This window comes from Chiloscyllium plagiosum, unplaced genomic scaffold, assembly GCF_037043375.1.
Source record: "Chiloscyllium plagiosum isolate Xiang-an unplaced genomic scaffold, Cpla_swu_hap1 HiC_scaffold_29, whole genome shotgun sequence".
Taxonomy (NCBI): domain Eukaryota; kingdom Metazoa; phylum Chordata; class Chondrichthyes; order Orectolobiformes; family Hemiscylliidae; genus Chiloscyllium; species Chiloscyllium plagiosum.
In genome coordinates this window covers 40,048,439-40,065,815 of record NW_028270167.1, presented here as the reverse complement: position 1 = coordinate 40,065,815, position 17,377 = coordinate 40,048,439, and positions in this window count along the sequence as shown.

Sequence of the window (17,377 nt, the reverse complement as noted above, 5' to 3'; positions counted from 1 at the left end):
AACTCATTCATGTCACACAAGTGCCAGGTAAAGGCCACCTACAAAAAGCAGGAATCTAACTTTCTTCCCTGTTCAATATCATCACTCAATGTCCTATCATGAACATCCTAGGGTCATTGTTGATCAGAAAACTAACTGGGCTAGTAATATAAATTTATAACTAAGACAAGTCACAAGTCAGAAGTGTGATGGAATACTTCTCCCTTGCCTGAATGAGTGCAGCTCCAGAGACTTTTCCCCAGGGCAGGATTGACTGGTACGAGAAGTCATAGTTTGAAGATATTAGGGGGAAGGTATAAAGGAGACATCAGAGGTAGGTTCTTTACGCAGAGAGCTGTGAATGCATGGAATGCATTGCCAGCTGTGGCGATGGAAGCAGAGTCATTGGGGACATTTAAGCGATTGCTGGACATGCACATGGATAGCACTGAGCTGAGGGGTGCGTAGGTTAAGTTACTATATTTTATATTAGGATTAAATCTCGACACAACATCGTGGGCCAATGGGCCTGTCTTGTTCTGTACTTTTCTATGTTCTATGTTCTAACTCTCAAGAAGTTCAATACTATCCAGGATAAAGTAACCTGCTTGATTGGTACCATATCTGTTACCTTTAACATTCACTCAGTCTACCATCAATTCTTAGTAGCAGCAGCAGTTACCATCAACGAGATGAACTGCAGAAACTCAGTCAAACGTCCTTCGACACCTTCCAAACCCATAACCTCCATCACAAGGACAAGGACAGCAGATACATCGGAACATCCAAGTTTCCCTCCAAGGCACTCATCAGCCTGACTTGGAACTTTGTCACCAGTGTTGAACAACAGGTAAGAATGCTGGAACTCCCTAACAGTCCTGTGGGTGTACGTAGATCGCACAGACTGTAGTAGTTTTAGAGGCAGCCTATGAAGAGCATTGAGGAATGGATAATAAATGATGGTCTAGCCAGTGACACCAACATGCTGGGACCATTTAATAAAAACATGTACACATTCACAAATAAACTCACAGACTCACACATGCAAGCACAAACACAGACACACACAGAAACTGTGGGCTAAGTATTATCCATTTTCTTAGCTCATTCCAAGTTGTGTTGAGTTTTTTTTGGAAGGTTTGTCACTGCAAAGCTGAGCCAAACTTAACAAACTCACTGCATTACTTACCTACTCAGTCACGATGGTATCTCTCACATCTGAAAACGACCCCAGCTTTTCCCAGAATAAATCACCACCCAGCAGATATCCCAGAATTCACTGGCATCCCTGGTATCCCTGCCATCTTTAAAAGCCCATTATGCACTGGGACAAACATCTTCAGGGCTGAGCTGCCCTGCACGATTCCTGACATTTACTCTGGACATGGCGACGTTGGGAAATCAGTACCCAACTTTGTGGGCAGGGGCGAGATGGGGTGGTGCCAACATGAAACTTGCTCCTCCTCCAGGGCCAGCAGTGAAGGCCCCAATGCCAGACCTTGCTAACCTAGTCAGTGTAATCTCAACCATCTGGAGGAATGCCTCACACTGGAGGGAGGAGGTAATTTTTCCTTCTTGCCTCATAAAGTGCCATCATCTTCCCTTTGATACTCTATCTCTGCGACTATACCCACCTCTCACCAAGGCTCACATTCTACCATTCTCACTAGTTTTAGCAGCTTCCTCCTTCTCACCCAGCCTAACCTCTGACAACACTAACTCTGCTTGCCCTCCACATGCCCTGCTCAATCACTTGGGACACTCCTCTCCCCCAGTACTGGTCTGTCCTTCATTCCAGGAGGTAAACAGCTCACAATAGGGCAGAAAGAGCATTAAAGATGGAATCACATGATCTTAGTGTTGACATGGATCCTGTCTGCGCTGTCACCTGTTTCTGCCATATATCTCACCGTAGCTCACATCACTCAGACCCCTGTCAGGTTCCACCCACAGATGCACACTGAGCCACATACACAGACAAATGGACACATACAGGGAAAGACATGCGCATACTGTTTACAGAAAACAAGTATGTATGCCCATAAACACACACACACCCTCTCAAACACAGCAACGTACACATTCACTAAAACATACTTACTCTTCTCACTCCTAGACAGTGCAATGCATGATCTGCAGGCACTGCCACGTGCAGGGTAGGTGGTGCATGAAGGGTCAGGGAAGTGGGTTGTCTGAAAGTTTGTTCATGCTCTTTGATACCTGCATGTTCCTGACAAAGTGTTTGGTACTTTCCTGAATAAACCTTCCTTATTATGGTTAGTCGTAAGCCAGGGTCTCCAATGAGTCAGGGAGTAATCGGACTTGCTTTGAGCAAATCCCTTATCATTTCGGTCATTCTGGGAGTTTGCTGCTGTGGTGAGGTCTGACTACAGCAATTGCCTTGAGATTCTGATTTCAAGTGTACAAACGCATATTCCATCCCAGGGAGCAGGTTCTGAGTGATTAGTGCCTCGATGCTGGGAATGTCAGCTTGGCATACGATGTTTGGGATCTCTTTCTTGGGGATCACAGGATTTGGAAGATCTTATGAAGCCACCTCTGGTGGGATTTCTCTGTTGCTTTGAGGTGTCAGCTGTAGGCTCACAAAGTCTCAAAAGCTGAAAGGAGAAAAGGGACAACGTCGCCTGGTAAATCATGAGTTTTGTCTCAAGATTCTCATATTTACTTAGTTGCAGGTTGAACTGGCACATTAGAAACAATAATGAATTGCACTGCCAATGTCTGCCTTCATTGGGAGAAGGCTCCCAGTGTATGGACAATGCTGCACCAATGCCAGGATTTTCTATTGATGGTAATCACAGTGTAGGCCAGGATGGGGAGAGGGGTTGTGATGTGGAAGCTGTTTGGAAAATGATCTTAGTTTTCCAGGCATTCAGTGAATGTCCCATTTTCCCACCCACATTGACAAAGGAGTTGACAAACCTGGTTAGTTACTGACACAGATATACACTCACAGCCACAGTAACACAAATGTACATTTACACTCACACTTACACAACTGTACATTCACACGCATTTAAACAAATATACACACACACACATATTTACACTGATGTACACACATATTTACACAGATGTGCACCCACACACATATTTATGCATGCATATTATTCCAAAATACACACACTCTCACACTTACACAAACACATACACTACCCACTATCCCCCCCTCCAAATACCGACACAAAGAAAATATGCACAGAAAATAATGTAGAGTGTCACACGACAGACCAGCCCTCTGTCTGAAGCTATGACCATTCTATGATTCTGTACACATACAAAGCCTCCAGTCCCAGTAAGTCCTTGTAAACCTTTTCTTCACCCTTTCTAATCCAATAATATCCTTCCTGTCTAAGGGCGACAGGAACTGAATGCAATACTCCAAAAGTGGCCTCACCAACGTCCTGTACAGACGCAACAGGACATCCCACTTCAGTCTAAATATTTTTTTCTTTGACTTGATTTGATATCCATGTTTGATCACATTTCCGTGAAATATTTAGGCTATTTTTGTACATTTATGGTGTTATATAAATGCAAGGTAATGTTTTTGTAGTATTTGAGTTAAAAAGAGTAGCTGGATAAGTTGGGACTTCTTTCCCTGGTGCGTAGGAGTCTGAGAGGTGACCTTATAAATGTTCATAAGATCATGAGGAGCACAGATAAGGTAATTTGCAATGGACATATGTGTTTGCCACCACAATATGAGTATGTGGGTGAACACTGGGTATGTCAGCAGTGATCAGGGAGGGAGGTCACATTAATGGTCAGAACCTCTTGGACTCAAGGCCAAAGGGCAAATGACAGTGCATGGTTTCAATGTGGAGTTTGGACAGTCATTCCTGTTCCTCCCGGTTCCGCATTCTGAAAAGTAAATCTAAAAATCATAACTTTTTTGTTGGGACCTATAATTGTCCCTTTAAGGTGCTGTGTTGAATTACCTGCTGAAGTAGTTTTACTAAGTGTACAGCTGATGCCAGTTGCCTTTGGGTGAACAAGCCTCACCGTGGGGTCCTCTTGTAATGCAGTTGGTAGTGTCCCTTCCCCTGGACCAGAGAGGCTTGGGTTCTAGTCCCAACTGCTCCAGAAGTATGTTATGACATCTCTGAACAGGTGGATTAGGAAAAATAGGCCGAGGCTCTCATTGCATGCACAAAGCACTTAAAGACTTGATGTTGCAGCTGTACAGGACCTTGGTTAGGCCACATTTGGAGTACTGTGTGCAGTTCTGGTCGCCTCACTTTAGGAAAGATGTGGAAGCTTTCGAGAGGGTGCAGAGAAGATTTACCAGGATGTTGCCTGGAATGGAGAATAGGTCGTACGAGGATAGGTTGAGAGTGCTAGGCCTTTTCTCGTTGGAACAGCGAAGGATGAGGGGTGACTTGATAGAGGTTTATAAGATGATCAGAGGAATAGATAGAGTAGACAGTCAGAAACTTTTTCCCCGGGTGCAACAGAGTGTTACAAGGGGACATAAATTTAAGCTGAAGGGTGGAAGGTATAGGGGAGATGTCAGGGGTGGGTTCTTTACCCAGAGAGTGGTGGGGGCATGGAATGCGCTGCCTGTGGGAGTGGTAGAGTCAGAATCTTTGGTGACCTTTAAGCGGCAATTGGATAGGTACATGGATGGGTGCTTAAGCTAGGACAAATGTTCGGCACAACATCGTGGGCTGAAGGGCCTGTTCTGTGCTGTATTGTTCTATGTTCTATGTCTATGTTCTATGACATGTCTCAGGAGGGACTTCTCTCTTCCTACCTGTCATAGTGAGGCTTTTGCACCTGAGAGATGGATGTGGTGCCTTCAAATCTTCAGATTAAAATGACAAACTGAGGTGAGGATGAACATGACATTGATTTTCTTGGTGGTGGAGATCAGAGGAAAGGAAGATGTTGTCAGAGTATAGCAAAGAGTTACTGAGGTGCAATCTTTACTGAATACAGGAGCTTGTGGTGTCCAAGCTGACTGCTGTGTTTGCATCCACCAAAACAGTGACTACAACCCAATTGTACTTCACTGGGGACAACTTAAAGTTGGGAAAGCAGCCATGTAAATTCAAGTTATGAGTGGCTGTACAAGGACAGATTAAAGAAACCATGTATTAAAGATCCCAAATGAATATTGTATAGTTACGCTGAGAAGCACAGTCAGTGTAACAGATCAATTTGGTTTTTCCTTTATTTTTACAATTACATCCCTGGCATGTGGGCCCCTTGCTTGGTTGATCTGACAATTCCCCTGGAATTATCCAAACCAGTGCACATGATTGAGGAATTTCAAATGCAAACTATGTTCAGCACAAATTAAGATTTCCGCAATCTTTTGCAAAGGATTAATAAACATTGCATGAAAAACAGGCCCTGCCCATGCAATTGGTCACACCCTTCATCCCACTGGGAGTTTCCACCAAGTGTTTGCAGCTTTTGAGGAGAACACTTTAGGCATTTCGACACTAAAAGGCACAATTGAAACCTTGAACATTATTAAATTTGACTCTGAAACTGACTGCTATACACCATGAAAATGGGAAATAGATATAAAATCAGGATGCTCACAGCTGATGGATAGATACTGGTTAACATGCCTGTGTCATTTCAGTTGTATTCACAAAACTGTATCCTCTAACCCACCTTAAACTTAGCAAACATTAAGATTGACAAGTCGCCAGGTCCAGACCAGATTTGTCCTCGGCTGCTTTGGGAAATGAGAAATGCAATTGCTTCGCCACTGGAGTCGTACCCGAGGACTGGAGAGAGGCAAACGTAATTCCTCTCTTCAAGAAAGGAAATAGGGAAATCCCCGGCAATTACAGACCAGTAAGTCTCACGTCTGTCGTCTGTAAGGTGTTAGAAAGGATTCTGAGGGATAGGATTTATGACCATCTGGAAGAGCATGGCCTGATTAAATGCAGTCAACACAGCTTTGTGAGGGGCAGGTCATGCCTCACAAACCTTATCGAGTTCTTTGAGGATGTGACTAGAAAAGTTGATGAGGGTCAAGCTGTGGATGTGGTATATATGGACTTCAGCAGGGCATTTGATAAGGTTCCCCATGGTAGGCTCATTCAGAAGGTCAGGGGAAATGGGATACAGGGGAAGTTTGCAGATGATACAAAGGTTGGAGGTGTCGTTGACAGTATAGAGGGCTGTTGTAGGCTGCAGTGGGACATTGACAGGATGCAGATATGGGCTGAGAGGTGGCAGATGGAGTTCAACCTGGATAAATGCGAGGTGATGTCGAAGGTCGAATTTGAAAGCTGAGTACAGGATTAAGGATAGGATTCTTGGCAGTATGGAGGAACAGAGGGATCTTGGTGTGCAGGTACAGATCCCTTAAAATGGCCACCCAAGTGGACAGGGTTATTAAGAAAGTATATGGTGTTTTGGCTTTCATTAACAGGGGGATTGAGTTTAAGAGTCGTGAGATCTTGTTGCAGCTCTATAAAACATTGGTTAGACCGCACTTGGAATACTGCATCCAGTTCTGGTCGCCCTATTATAGGAAAGATGTGAATGCTTTGGAGCGGGTTCAGAGGAGGTTTACCAGGATGCTGCCTGGACTGGAGGGCTTATCTTATAAGGAGAGGTTGACTGAGCTCGGACTTTTTTCATTGTAGAAAAGGAGGAGGAGAGGGGACCTAATTGAGGTATACAAGATAATGAGAGGCACAGATAGAGTCGATAACCAGAGACTATTTCCCAGGGCAGAAATGGCTAACACAAGGGGTCATAGTTTTAAGCTGGTTGGAGGAAAGTATAGAGGGTCAGAGGCGGGTTCTTTACACAGACTTGTGAGAGCATGGAATGCATTGCCAGCAGTTGTGGTAGCAAGGTCATTGGGGACATTTAAGAGACTCCTGGACATGGATATGGCCACATAAATTTGAGGGTGCATACATGAGGATCAGTGGTCGGCACAACATCGTGGGCTGAAGGGCCTGTTCTGTGCTGTACTGTTCTATGTTCTACGTTCTCTATGTTCTAAAAAAAATTCTTGATTAGTACTAGCTTAATTTTGAGCATAAAGATCACTGACTGCACCTAAACCAAAACCTCTCCTCCAGGATGATTCAAAAGGGTATTTTGCACAATAATGGCAGAGTGTCTGTGACTGTTGTCAATCTGACTGGCGTATATGTAATTCTCTCCATTAGTGACAACTGGAATGTTCAGAAAAGGAGAGATTTCCTCTGTTCAACATTTTCAGTGACATTGTAAATCTGTTACAGTCAAACACTTTTATGATTTCATTCGATACTGTGAGAAGAGCTCCTGTGTGCCTCTGTTGGTGGGACACCTTCAGAAGCATCAGCTGGCTGACCTGTGGGCCAATTAACTCATAAGTAGGGGAGCCAGGTTCCTAGATTAATGCTATGTGCTCCAGACTTAATTTGAGAAAACACTGCAGCTGGAAACTGATGGTACTTTCTGCCAACATTCAACAATAAGGTGGCTGGGCAGCCACACGGGTGAAAACAGATATAGGTTTCCTGTACGTCAAGGAAGCAGCAATCATCGGAGCAGACAGGGTCATAACAAGTCCATCAGCACAAGCATCTGGGCAGAATAGAGCCTCACAAGATTCAGAGTAAACATCAAGTGGGTGGAGAGTGAGACAGTTTTTAATTTCAGCCACAACTTGAAAGTAAGACTCCATCTCTCTCCCTTCAACAAAACAAAGCCAATGAGACTTTTTTTTAACCTGATTCAGCTAACAGTGAAATGCTAAAGAGGCAGAAAAGTAAACATTTCTTGCTGGCCTCCACTCAATGAGGCTGTATAAACACACACAATCATGTTTAGAATTTAATACATATTTTAAATACTTGTGGAGCCTTTAATTGTACCAATCCCCCCTCGACCATGCCCTCCAGCCACAACAGAAGATAAACGGACTCTGCACTCCTTAATGATAAAAGGACTTTGTCATTTTATCTTGCACTAATGCAGCACCACCCTGTCCACACACAATTTTCTGTCATTGCACTTGTTTATTACAAAATGATCAACTTAATGCTTTGAAGTGGTAACAAAGATTATAGCTCTGTTTTTAGAGAATGAAACATCAAACTGGTCTAAATATTTGCCATACCTGGTTCTACCTCCATCAGTTGGCCACTTCCACCAATCCAGTGCCCACTAGCATAGAGTGGAGGAGTGGGGGAGGAGGGGTTGGTAATTGGCGAGATTTGGAGTTCATTTTTTTCTCAAACCCAGTGGGGAAGCAGGGTGTGTTATCTGGGAATCAATTCTTTGTAATTTCACTTGTTTCTGTAACTGGCAACAGGGAACTGGGCTCAGGAACAGCCAGGCTTGGGAAAACAGGGAAGTCAGGAAACTTTGATATGTTCTGTTAAATGAGACCAGGAGTTCGCAATAGCAGCACTCACTGCCGAAGTCCCCACTTTCCCCCACTAACAAAACACCAGCTTCTCCTCATCCAGGTCAGAGTGAAGTTGAGCTCCTGGTCAGAGGTGTGTGCAGATGTTGCCAGCTGTGACTGTCTTTCTTCAGTGAGATGGGGATGTTTCTGGAAAAGCCAGCATTTGTTATCCATCCATATTTGTCCTTGTGGTTTGCTTGGCCATTTCAGAGCTCTCCACTTCAAAAAAATGAAAAGACAAGATGTTCAGCAAGAAAATCAAAACAAACATTTGATTATGGATTGGAGAACAAATGATGACTTCACTAAATTACAGCTATCTTGAGCCACAAATGCAACTCTATTTTGCAAATTAATCCAAAACATAACCCAGCAGCAGATCACTGAAAATCTGACTTGCTATTGGTAAGAAGGGGCGTCAGGAAATAAATATATTCAGCCTTTTGAAGATGATGTTAAAAAATCCAGAGAATCATAGAATACCTATTGTGTAGAAACAGGCCATTCAGCCCATCAGTTCACAAAGACCCTGCAAAGACCCATGCAGCCCCACCCCATCTCCGTAACCCTGCATTTCCCATGGCTAACCCATCTTGCCTGCACATCTCTGAACACAACCAAACCTGCACATCTTTTACTGTGGGAGGAAATCGGAGCACACAGGGGAAACCCATGCAGACACGGAGAATGTGCAAGCTCCAAACAGACAGTTGCTTAAGGCTGGAATTGATCCCAGGTCCCTGGCGCTGTGAGCCAACATGCCAACCGTATTTGGTGAGTTCATAAGGAGCAGCTCAAGGTATAAAACCAACTTTGGATTAATGAACTCCAACTCCAGTCATGCAGATAGAAAATTCAAGGGATATCAATAACTTTGTCACCAGATAATGAAGTAAAGCTGAATGGTTGTGCTTTCTCTGAGGAAGAGCTCAGAGACAGGCTAATCAATTTGCTAATTGCCTCTAATGATCAAGGCATTTCGGAAAGATCTGGGCAACTGAAAAGATCACACCATTGATGCCTTGATGGAAGATGGACAAAAGCATGAAGCCAGAGTGGCAGACTAAGGTTAAATACATCTACTTTCAACTTTATTGCCGTGGTCAGCAAAGTGCACAATACCAGCCAGATCTATCATGGATCTGGTCTGTTACACCTACTCAGACACTGTACGGCATTTCCTCACACCTGCAAAGCATGTGGCAAAGGACATTGGTCACATGTGACAAAAATCTTATTTGAAAAGTCAATCACACGCCAGAACAAGATCCAAGTGACCAATAAGGCAGTACAACACTATAGCGTTGGCAGCACGGAAAGTCACCCAAGTACACACAAGCTTATCAAGGGAACACAAAAAAAGTAATCTTTAGAAAATAACCAAGCTTTTCATGCTGTCAATTTCACACCATATTAATAGCTCAAGAAGTGAAGAAGTTTCCACTTCCATCAACATCGTGTATTCCCAAATTTGTCGCATGAATTATTGCCAACATATTACCACACCGTATCCTAAAAGACATGGACTCCAACAAGTGGCTCCCAATGTTCAACCTGCAAGAGTCTGTTTCATGGCTTTAACATATTATCAACTCTTGTAGTGGTACAATCACATGGCTATGCCATCTGCGCAAACAGATTTACAAACTAAGGAGTCATGGGACTTTCCTCTTCAAAGAGAAAGGAGAATGAAGCAGATAGACCTCCAGTGCGCAGGTAGAGAACCATCACAAGACCAAGGGTTGAAGGCAGAAGTCCAATTAGCTGGGCACCAGCAAAGGCTTGTAAGATTCGGCACAAGCCCAGGATATATGAAGTCACTACCGATCATGGTGCTGTATTGTGAAGAAACAGAAGCTAGCTCAGACCCATATGTGACACATCGATCAAGGATGCAGTGAATCAGAAAGTAAACGCCAACATTTCCTGTGTCATGATGCTTTGTGACAGCAACACAACACGAACGTTTCAGAGCAACCAAGATTAACACATGCCTGGCTAGATAGGTACATCATCAGATAAATATTAATTGACAAATCTTCAAAAGTGATATCAAAATTTCAATTTTTAAACTTGTTAATGTTGCTTCATATGTCTGTATATTGAATATGTGATGTTCAGGATTTATTCTCTTTGGAAAATGGGCATGTTATGTTCTGTCTTGCAGCAGGCAAGACCTGTAAGGGACATGCTCATGATGTCATCATTTCTTCATGGGTGTGGCCTAATGATATAAAGCTCTCAGTTTCCATCTTACTGAGTCCTCCTGCAGCATGACACACTGGGGAAGCTTGCTACTGGATGTCTGATTTATTTAGTTTGAGCTCAGATATACAAGTGCCTGTGATTGGAGTGCACATATCTAGATACCAGTAATTACTTTTTATTGCATTTTTCTGTGCTGCAGAATACATCATCGCATTTACATGTTATGGGGGTAATATAAGTATCACATAGTGATAAGAGAAGATGGTCAGTTAGCACATCGTATTACATCAGCAAGTAGCCATTATCTATGAAGGACCATCAACATCTCTCTCTATTAGAAAGAAACAATGCCTTCTAAAGCCTGAGGAGCTCTAATCCACATGAAGTATGAGGCAAGTCAAGAAGCTAGGCCTCCATGAAGAATGGGGTTGGAGTTTGTTCTGCTGGCATCATTCTGTGTTATATTCTCACTATCTGTCCAATTAAGCTAACCAACCCCAGTTGGTAACATTCTTGCTTCTGGGTCTCAAGGTTACATCTTTACTCTGAGAATTAAACATGTCAGTGCTGTACTGAGGGTGTGCTGCACTGCTGGAGTTGCCAGGATAAAGTAAGGACTGCAGACGCTGGAGATCAGAGTCGAGAGTGTGGTGCTGGAAAAGCACAGTAGGTCAGGTATCATCCGAGGAGCAGGAGAATCAACTGATGAAGGGCTTCTGCCCAAAACATCGATTTTCCTGCTTCTCGGATGCTGCCTGACCTGCTGAGCTTTTCCAGTAACACATTCTCAATTGTTGGAAATGCTGTCTTTCAGTTGAGATGATAACCATTGCTCTGTCTAACTGGATGGATCTACAAATCCCCAAGGTAACACTGAAGAAGAGCTGGAGAATTATCCATGTTAGTATTTATCCCTAGATCAACATCGCTAAAAGCAGATGATCTGGTCATTATCATATTGTGGTCTTTGGGAATATGCTGTGCACATATTTGCTGCAGCATTTTTCTCATCATAATGAGAAAAGCACAGCAAATGTAAAAGGATTTGAAACATCCAGAGATTGTGAGAAAAGCAATACAAGAACAAGCTAGATCTCCTATTCACACCCTCTAAGCAGTGGATGATAAATGTGGCCTCATTTCTAGTCCCACAACATAACCTCTTCCAAATTTAAAAGCAAAGAGCTGAAGTAGGCCATTTGATCCACTTCACCATTTAATAAGATCAGAGCTGACCTGATAATAACCTCAAATCCACATTCCTATATTTTGAAAACCTTTAGCCCTTTGCTTACCAAGAATTTATCTGCACTTGCCTTCATCCAATTCTTCACTATACACCTCATCCCTCCTGAAAAAGTTTGATTCACCTCCCCTAACTTTATGTCACAAATGTTTTGCTTATATTTATCCAATCACTCTGAGACATTTAGCATATTAAACATGTCATACAAATGCAAAGAGCTTCCAAATGAGGCATCACTAACTGCAAATATATTGAGCATCTCTCTTCAGTCCCAGTTTGCAATTAGTTTAGTTGTAGCTAACCCATTGTAACTTATAGATCATATGTTGTGACAAAATACAAATTATTTTTCATATTTTGGCATTTGGATTTTAGTGTAGAGATAGATGGGTGTGGATCAGTCTTGTCTGAATAATTTTACTTGCAACTGGTCAGAACGTCATTTGGAACAGGGACCTAAATATGTCAACTCCAATAAAGCATGTGGTTATAGTCAAGTGCCTAGGATAACCCCATTAGTGTTAATGGATGTAATGTTTACATTGCTAAGATTACAACAGACCAGTAAACAATTAGTTTAGTTTTCCTTTCAGAACAAAATGTTGAATGTCTCAATTCAGAAGAACTAATATTTCAGTTCAGAATGGAGAGAGGTTTCTTCTAGCAAGACAAGACATTGTTACTTCAAAGGGCCTGACACCCCAGCCAGATGGTTGTTAGTTTGTAGAGCTATTAGACCATGAGAGCTTCACTTGTTAGAATGAGAAAGTTTAGACCATCTGAATTGAGAAAGTTCATGACATTAGATTTAGAAAGGAATTGTAAGATAGCTTCCACAATCCAAGGAAAGGATTTTGGAGTCAGTTAAGTATAAATTTAGAAGCGATGATAAGGTGAAATTTCTTTGAACCTGAATACCTGTAAAACCTGTTCAGGAACAGATTGAAACTTTGTTTAGCTGTTTGTGTCATGATCTTTTCAAAGGTAAATAACTTTGTTTAATTTTTTTCTTGTTCTTTGGTTAAAGAACATTTGCAGTCTCCAGTGAATGTACTTCAGTGATGAACCAGCAACTGCAAAAGTTAAACATATGATCCATCAACCTAAGTTTTGGATATAGACTTGCTCGCTGAGCTGGAAGGTTTGTTTCATCACCATACTATGTAACATCTTCAGTGAGCCTTCGGATGAAGCACTGATGGTACTGGCCCGCTTTCCTTTTATATGTTTAGCTTTCCTTGGTTTGGTGATGTCATTTCCTGTGGTGAGGCTCACTGAAGATGTTAAGTAGTATGGTGACAAAACATCTGAAAACGAACCTTCCAGCTCAGTGAGCAAATCTATATCCAGAATCTCAACCTGAGCTACGAATCTTCTCAAAACTCACTAACCCAGGTTTCGTTCTGAGATCTAACTTGTTCAGTGATACCATCAACTGGCTTCATAACAATTGTTTAAAATTACCCATGGTGTTAATTCTGTGATAGCAACTCAAATTCTATTTTTCATTTTCCAGAAACATTATAGTTTTGACCACAATAGTAACACATTTCCTGGGATCCTGTTGTACTGCAGCGATAGAAAAACAAATCCAGTTACTCATTGTATATATTAAAGAATGGTCAACACATTTTGACAAGGAAGCAAAGTACTACAAATTCTGGAACTCCAAAATGAAAACAAAATATCAGGAACATTCAGCAGGTCTATTTGCATCTGCAGAATGAAATAACGTCAACATTTCAAGACAATGATCTTTGCTCATAACTGGAAAAAATTGGAGAAGCAGCAGTTTTTAAGCAGGTGAAAGGAGGGATGGTGGGAAAATGCATAAGGGAGGAAATGGGTGAAGAGAGGAAAAATTAAGAGATGAATAGTATGGCATTGAGTCGATGGAAGGGATAATGAGACTGATAAAGACAAAATAAATGCCTAGAGGAACAGATTGGTAGAATAATCAATAACTGCCATCCACAAGTATTAGGAAAAAAAGCAGAGCTAAAATAAAATCTGCAGAACAGAAGAAAATAAAATTTGGGCCATAGTTACAATCTGAAATTATTGAGCTCATTGTTGAGTTTAAAAAGCTGCAAAGTTGCTATTCAAAAGGTGAGATGCAAACAAGTGGAATATTAAAATGACAGGTGATAGGAAGCTTGGTGTCATGACTCCAGACAGAACAAGGTGTTCTACAAAGCAGTTAGTCAGTCTGCATGTGATCCCAGTGTAGAGGAGACCACATTTTGGTCAGAGAATGCAGTAGAAAGAATTGAAAGCATACAAGTCAATAGGTGCTTCATCTGGATAAAGTGGGTGACACGATGGCTCAGTGGTTAGCACTGCTGTCTCACAGCAAGGCAAAAGCGAGGACTGCAGATGCTGGAAATCAGAGTTCAGATTAGAGTGGTGCTGGAAAAGCACAGCAGGTCAGGCAGCATCCGAAGAGAAGAAATATCGACTGGGGTGTGGGGGCTGGGGAGGAGGCAGCAAAGACTACAATAGGAGAATGGGGGTGGGGAAGAAGGTGATAGGTCAGAGGGGAAGGTGGAGTGGATAGGTGAGAAGGGAGATTGGCAGGTAGGACAGGTCATGAGGACGGTGCTGAGCTGGAAGGTTGGAACTGGGGTATAGTTGGGGGAGGAGAAATGAGGAAGCTGGTGAAGTCCACATTGATGCCCTGGGGTTGAAGTGTTCTGGAAGATGAGGCGTTCTTCCTCCTGGTGTCGGGTGGTGAGGGAGCGCCAGTGGAGGAGGCCCAGGACCTCCACGTCCTCGGCAGAGTGGGAGGGGGAGTTGAAATGTTGGGCCACAGGAAGGTGGAGTTGATTCGTGTGGGTATCCCAGAGATGTTGCCTAAAGTGCTTTGCAAGGAGGGGTCCTGTCTCCCCAATGTAGAGGAGACCGCATCAGGAGCACAGCGCCAGGGACCCAGGTTCGATTCCAGCCTTGGGCGATTGTCTTTGTGGTGTTTGTACATTCTCCCTGTGTCTGCATGGGTTTCCTCCGGGTGCTCCAGTTTCCTCCCACACTCCAAAGATGTGCAGGTCAGGTGAATTAGACATTCTAAATTACCCATAGTGTTAGGTGCCTTAGTCAGAGGGAAGTGGATCTGGGTGGATTGCTCTTCGGAGGGTCTTTGTGGACTTGTTGGGCCAAAGGGTCTGTTTCCACACTGTAGGGAATCTAATCTAATCTAAAAAAGTATGTGTGGCCTTGGACTGTAAGAAGGGAGAAGGTAAGGAGGAGGTACACCATCTCATGGGAAGGTGCTGTTAGTAAAGGATGGTATATTAAGGGTGACTGAGGAATGGGCTAGGCTATCATGGATGGAATAGTTCAGTTGAAATGCTGATAGGGAAAGGAAGACGTGCTTGGTAGTGGCATCACACTGGAGTTGGGCAGAGTTGGCAAATGCAGAGGTCTATGTGGAATGTGAGGACAAGTGGAAGCCTATCAGGGAAATGGAATGGAGAGGAAAAATATTAGAACCAACCCCAGGCACCTTGTGGTTGAGGTGGAGTGCTGTCATCAATCCTTTTTTCCAAGTCAAGTCTAAGAGCTTAGTTGATGAACCGTGGTAGAGGATGAACCATTAATGAGTCTAACAGTGAGCAATGGTCTTAACAAAAAGGTATAATTCATTTCATGATGACATTAGGTATATGTTACATTAATTAGTTAGACATAATTAGCAAGGTTATTAATAACGAAGTGATGATGACACATTGGGACTTTGAGCAAGATTCTCCATCCAAGACTATGTGATATCATCCAATAGGGTAGAGCTTAATGCTGTTTTCAACATTTATCCTTCCAGAACTATTAATAGGTGCATCATCGCCATTCCTCACTCCCAAACCTTTCTCTTACATTAACATTTATCCATTCAGGTATCTATCTACATTTATATTTATCACCTCAAGCCTCAGACTTCACAAATGCAGGTGTGCTCTGACCTTCCACAATATGTCCACTTTCTCTTTGGATTTGAGAGGTTGGCAGGTCTTTGACTTCAGGACCTTGAATTTTATCTTGACATTTCTTGGTCAGCAAACATCACTGGGTTTGTCTCAATCGTTGTTCAACAACGAGACAAGGTTCCTGTGAATCCAACATATAACTTGCTCAGCTTTAAGGACAAAACATGATCCCAACTGGTTTTGGATGATGACACCATCCCTGTTGAGGTCCTTTATCCATTTCTGTTGCACTTGGCTCATTGTTGTGCACAATGATATTCGTTCCAGTGAGCAATCTGCTGCTCCCAGCAAAACTGCTCCAAACCACAAACATTTTTTATAGTCTCATGGACTCAACTATAAAATCAACCTCTTTGGTAGGATAGGAAGTTGTGTGTTTAGTTTTCTCCCTATCTGCAATTCTGATGGTGACAAGCCACATTAGAATTGAGTGTGTTGGTAATTCAAGGAAGAGTTGAAGGAATTCAATTGCCTTTCTGAACAAAGGGTCAAAAAACAAACCACGGTCGATCAACCTGTCAAGTGTCAACCAATAAAAAAATCCACTCGGCCTCCCAGTCTCATGGTGGAACCCAAAGAGAAGAAAGAATCATTGAGATTACCTACAATGACATAAAGGAGAAGTTTCATCTGGGCAAGAGGAATCAGTGGTCCACAAACTAAGAGACACGAATGAAGGAGTGACCAAGAATGTGCTCCCATTCACCAATATTGACTTGAGGGTTGGCCAGTTATCTAAGAACATATACTTTGAGCATTGACAACATTTCATGGTCAGCGACAGTTTAGTAATACATGACTGAAGGATTGTTATTCCAGCTTCTTTTTAAGATGATATACTGGAAATGATACTCCAGGAACATGTGGTATTCTCAGGCACACAGCCAGGAGTAAGTCAGTGGCTAATTCCAGAAGTGGATTTAGGATAAACCTCTTTATTTAGCATGTTATGAGCATATCATTCTAAGAATTAAATAGGGTGATTTAAATGAAAAGATGCATTGAAAGGTGCATCTAATTAAGAGAATGAGGGAAGAATATGCAAATGCCACCTTGATTCGATGAGATGGAGTAAAGTAGATGGGGATGTTGGACAGCGTAAATATCATTATAGACAAGCTAGGCCATATGGCCTGTTTTTGTGTTGCTCCCCATTATACAAGCACATTTTCTCCCATATCACATTGAAACCTTGAAATAGGAGCAGGAGTAGACCATTTGGCCCATTGAGCCAACTTCACCATTCAATATGATCTCAACACCATGCTCCATGCTCCTATTCTCATCGCATCCCTGTTGCTATCTTTCGTCTCTAGAAATCTATCGCCTTCTGAAATATATTCAGCAACTTGACCCGCATAGCCTTCTGTGGTAGACAATTCCAAAGGTTAAGATCAACTAGGAGAAAGTGAGGACTGCAGATGCTGGAGTACCGGAGTTGAAAAATGTGGTGCTGGAAAAACACAGCAGGCCAGGCAGCATCCGAAGAGCAGGAGAATCGATGTTTCGGGCATAATCCTGAAGAAGGGCTTATGCCCGAAACGTCGATTCTCCTGCTCCTTG